We start from the raw sequence: 5,852 nt of genomic DNA, 5'->3' as shown, positions 1-5,852 counted from the left end.
TAAACCTTCGAATAAGATAGCTTTATATGTATGAATCGAATGATGTTATGAACATCATTACTACCTTAATTTCCTTGGATAAACCTACTAGAAAAGAGAAAAATGGATCTAGCTTCAATGGATCCTTGGATGGCTCGAAGTTCTTGATGCAGAATCATGACACGAAAACAAGTTCAAGTAAGATCATCACTTGAAATAAGATTGTTATAGTTATAGAAATTGAACCAAAGTTTGAATATGATTATTACCTTGTATTAGAATGATAACCTACTGTAAGAAACAAAGATTTCTTGAGTTTGGATGATCACCTTACAAGATTGGAAGTGAGCTAGCAAACTTGAAAGTATTCTTGATTTTATGAAACTAGAACTTTTGGAATTTATGAAGAACACTTAGAACTTGAAGATAGAACTTGAGAGAGATCAATTAGATGAAGAAAATTGAAGAATGAAAGTGTTTGTAGGTGTTTTTGGTCGTTGGTGTATGGATTAGATATAAAGGATATGTAATTTTGTTTTCATGTAAATAAGTCATGAATGATTACTCATATTTTTGTAATTTTATGAGATATTTCATGCTAGTTGCCAAATGATGGTTCCCACATGTGTTAGGTGACTCACATGGGCTGCTAAGAGCTGATCATTGGAGTGTATATACTAATAGTACATACATCTAAAAGCTGTGTATTGTACGAGTACGAATACGGGTGCATACGAGTAGAATTGTTGATGAAACTGAACGAGGATGTAATTGTAAGCATTTTTGTTAAGTAGAAGTATTTTGATAAGTGTATTGAAGTCTTTCAAAAGTGTATAAATACATATTAAAACACTACATGTATATACATTTTAACTGAGTCGTTAAGTCATCGTTAGTCGTTACATGTAAGTGTTGTTTTGAAACCTTTAGGTTAACGATCTTGTTAAATGTTGTTAACCCAATGTTTATAATATCAAATGAGATTTTAAATTATTATATTATCATGATATTATCATGTATGAATATCTCTTAATATGATATATATACATTAAATGTCTTTACAACGATAATCGTTACATATATGTCTCGTTTAAAAATCATTAAGTTAGTAGTCTTATTTTTACATATGTAGTTCATTGTTAATATACTTTATGATATGTTTTCTTATCATAGTATTATGTTAACTATATATATATCCATATATATGTCATCATATAGTTTTTACAAGTTTTAACGTTCGTGAATCACCGATCAACTTGGGTGGTCAATTGTCTATATGAAACATATTTCAATTAATCAAGTCTTAACAAGTTTGATTGCTTAACATGTTGGAAACATTTAATCATGTAAATATCAATCTCAATTAATATATATAAACATGGAAAAGTTCGGGTCACTACAGTACCTACCCGTTAAATAAATTTCGTCCCGAAATTTTAAGCTGTTGAAGGTGTTGACGAATCTTCTGGAAATAGATGCGGGTATTTCTTCTTCATTTGATCTTCACGCTCCCAGGTGAACTCGGGTCCTCTACGAGCATTCCATCGAACCTTAACAATTGGTATCTTGTTTTGCTTAAATCTTTTAACCTCACGATCCATTATTTCGACGGGTTCTTCGATGAATTGAAGTTTTTCGTTGATTTGGATTTCATCTAATGGAATAGTGAGATCTTCTTTAGCAAAACATTTCTTTAAATTCGAGACGTGGAAAGTGTTATGTACAGCCGCGAGTTGTTGAGGTAACTCTAGTCGGTAAGCTACTGGTCCGACACGATCAATAATCTTGAATGGTCCAATATACCTTGGATTTAATTTCCCTCGTTTACCAAATCGAACAACGCCTTTCCAAGGTGCAACTTTAAGCATGACCATCTCTCCAATTTCAAATTCTATATCTTTTCTTTTAATGTCAGCGTAGCTCTTTTGTCGACTTTGGGCGGTTTTCAACCGTTGTTGAATTTGGATGATCTTCTCGGTAGTTTCTTGTATAATCTCCGGACCCGTAATCTGTCTATCCCCCACTTCACTCTAACAAATCAGAGACCTGCACTTTCTACCATAAAGTGCTTCAAACGGCGCCATCTCAATGCTTGAATGGTAGCTGTTGTTGTAGGAAAATTCTGCTAACGGTAGATGTCGATCCCAACTGTTTCCGAAATCAATAACACATGCTCGTAGCATGTCTTCAAGCGTTTGTATCGTCCTTTCGCTCTGCCCATCAGTTTGTGGATGATAGGCAGTACTCATGTCTAGACGAGTTCCTAATGCTTGCTGTAATGTCTTCCAGAATCTTGAAATAAATCTGCCATCCCTATCAGAGATAATAGAGATTGGTATTCCATGTCTGGAGATGACTTCCTTCAAATACAGTCGTGCTAACTTCTCCATCTTGTCATCTTCTCTTATTGGCAAGAAGTGTGCTGATTTGGTGAGACGGTCAACTATTACCCAAATAGTATCAAAACCACTTGCAGTCCTTGGTAATTTAGTGATGAAATCCATGGTAATGTTTTCCCATTTCCATTCCGGGATTTCGGGTTGTTGAAGTAGACCTGATGGTTTCTGATGCTCAGCTTTGACCTTAGAACACGTCAAACATTCTCCTACGTATTTAGCAACATCGGCTTTCATACCCGGCCACCAAAAATGTTTCTTGAGATCCTTGTACATCTTCCCCATTCCAGGATGTATTGAGTATCTGGTTTTATGAGCTTCTCTAAGTACCATTTCTCTCATATCTCCAAATTTTGGTACCCAAATCTTTTCAGCCCTATACCGGGTTCCGTCTTCCCGAATATTAAGATGCTTCTCCGATCCTTTGGGTATTTCATCCTTTAAATTTCCCTCTTTTAAAACTCCTTGTTGCGCCTCCTTTATTTGAGTAGTAATGTTATTATGAATCATTATATTCATAGATTTTACTCGAATGGGTTCTCTGTCCTTCCTGCTCAAGGCATCGGCTACCACATTTGCCTTCCCCGGGTGGTAACGAATCTCAAAGTCGTAATCATTCAATAATTCAATCCACCTACGCTGCCTCATATTCAGTTGTTTCTGATTAAATATGTGTTGAAGACTTTTGTGGTCGGTATATATAATACTTTTGACCCCATATAAGTAGTGCCTCCAAGTCTTTAATGCAAAAACAACCGCGCCTAATTCCAAATCATGCGTCGTATAATTTTGTTCGTGAATCTTCAATTGTCTAGACGCATAAGCAATCACCTTCGTTCGTTGCATTAATACACAACCGAGACCTTGCTTTGATGCATCACAATAAATCACAAAATCATCATTCCCTTCAGGCAATGACAATATAGGTGCCGTAGTTAGCTTTTTCTTCAATAACTGAAACGCTTTCTCTTGTTCATCATTCCATTCAAATTTCTTCCCTTTATGCGTTAATGCAGTCAAGGGTTTTGCTATTCTGGAAAAGTCTTGGATGAACCTTCTGTAGTAACCAGCTAGTCCTAAAAACTGGCGTATGTGTTTCGGAGTTTTCGGGGTTTCCCACTTTTCAACTGTTTCTATCTTTGCCGGATCCACCTTAATACCTTCTTTGTTCACTATGTGACCGAGGAATTGAACTTCTTCCAACCAAAATGCACACTTTGAAAACTTAGCGTACAATTCTTCCTTCCTCAATACTTCTAACACCTTTCTCAAATGTTCACCGTGTTCTTGGTCATTCTTTGAGTAAATAAGTATGTCATCAATGAAAACAATGACAAACTTGTCAAGGTATGGTCCACACACTCGGTTCATAAGGTCCATGAACACAGCTGGTGCATTAGTTAAACCAAACGGCATGACCATAAACTCGTAATGACCGTAACGTGTTCTGAAAGCAGTCTTTGGAATATCATCTTCTTTCACCCGCATTTGATGATACCCGGAACGTAAGTCAATCTTTGAATAAACAGACGAGCCTTGTAGTTGATCAAATAAGTCATCGATTCTCGGTAGTGGGTAGCGGTTCTTGATGGTAAGTTTGTTCAACTCTCGGTAGTCGATACACAACCTGAATGTACCATCTTTCTTCTTGACAAACAAAACAGGAGCTCCCCACGGTGATGTGCTTGGTCGAATGAAACCACGCTCTAAAAGTTCTTGTAATTGGCTTTGTAGTTCTTTCATCTCGCTGGGTGCGAGTCTGTAAGGAGCACGAGCTATTGGTGCAGCTCCTGGTACAAGATCTATTTGAAATTCAACGGATCGATGTGGGGGTAATCCCGGTAATTCTTTCGGAAATACATCAGGAAATTCTTTTGCGACGGGAACATCATTGATGCTCTTTTCTTCAGTTTGTACTTTCTCGACGTGTGCTAGAACAGCATAGCAACCTTTTCTTATTAGTTTTTGTGCCTTCAAATTACTAATAAGATGTAGCTTCGTGTTGCCCTTTTCTCCGTACACCATTAAGGGTTTTCCTTTTTCTCGTATAATGCGAATTGCATTTTTGTAACAAACGATCTCCGCTTTCACTTCTTTCAACCAGTCCATACCGATTATCACATCAAAACTCCCTAACTCTACTGGTATCAAATCAATCTTAAATGTTTCGCTAACCAGTTTAATTTCTCGATTCCGACATATATTATCTGCTGAAATTAATTTACCATTTGCTAATTCAAGTAAAAATTTACTATCCAAAGGCGTCAATGGACAACTTAATTTAGCACAAAAATCTCTACTCATATAGCTTCTATCCGCACCCGAATCAAATAAAACGTAAGCAGATTTATTGTCAATAAGAAACGTACCCGTAACAAGCTCCGGGTCTTCCTGTGCCTCTGCCGCATTAATATTGAAAACTCTTCCATGGCCTTGTCCATTCGTGTTCTCCTGGTTCGGGCAATTTCTAATAATGTGGCCTGGTTTTCCACATTTATAACAAACTACATTGGCATAACTTGCTCCGACACTACTTGCTCCGCCATTACTCGTTCCGACACCATTTGTTCCTTTCGTTCTATTAACCCCTGGTCCGTAGACCTCACACTTCGCCGCGCTATGACCATTTCTTTTACACTTGTTGCAAAATTTGGTGCAGAACCCCGAGTGATTCTTTTCACACCTTTGGCATAGCTGCTTCTGATTGTTGTTGTTGTTGCGGTTATTATTGTTGTTGGGATGATTGTTGTAGTTGTTGTTGTTGTTGTTGTTGTTGTTGTTGGGCCGTTTGTTGTAGTTGCGATTGATGTTGCGATTGTTGGGATAATTGTTGCGATTATTGTTGTAATTGTTGTTGTTGTTGTATTGGTGATTCTTATCACCGTTTTCCTCCCACTTTCTTTTGACTTGTTTCACATTGGCCTCTTCAGCAGTCTGTTCTTTAATTCTTTCTTCAATTTGGTTCACGAGTTTGTGAGCCATTCTACATGCCTGTTGTATGGAGGCGGGCTCGTGTGAACTTATATCTTCTTGGATTCTTTCCGGTAATCCTTTCACAAACGCGTCGATCTTCTCTTCCTCATCTTCGAATGCTCCCGGACACAATAGGCACAATTCTGTGAATCGTCTTTCGTACGTGGTAATATCAAATCCTTGGGTTCGTAACCCTCTAAGTTCTGTCTTGAGCTTATTGACCTCGGTTCTGGGACGGTACTTCTCGTTCATCAAGTGCTTGAATGCTGACCACGGTAGTGCGTACGCATCGTCTTGTCCCACTTGCTCTAGATAGGTATTCCACCATGTTAACGCAGAACCTGTGAAGGTATGCGTAGCGTACTTTACTTTGTCCTCTTTAGTACACTTACTTATGGCAAACACCGATTCGACCTTCTCGGTCCACCGTTTCAATCCGATCGGTCCTTCGGTTCCATCAAATTCCAAAGGTTTGCAGGCAGTGAATTCTTTGTAGGTGCATCC

The sequence above is a fragment of the Rutidosis leptorrhynchoides genome, chromosome 4 (assembly GCF_046630445.1).
Source record: "Rutidosis leptorrhynchoides isolate AG116_Rl617_1_P2 chromosome 4, CSIRO_AGI_Rlap_v1, whole genome shotgun sequence".
Lineage (NCBI taxonomy): Eukaryota > Viridiplantae > Streptophyta > Magnoliopsida > Asterales > Asteraceae > Rutidosis > Rutidosis leptorrhynchoides.
Note: the sequence above shows the minus strand (reverse complement) of the source record.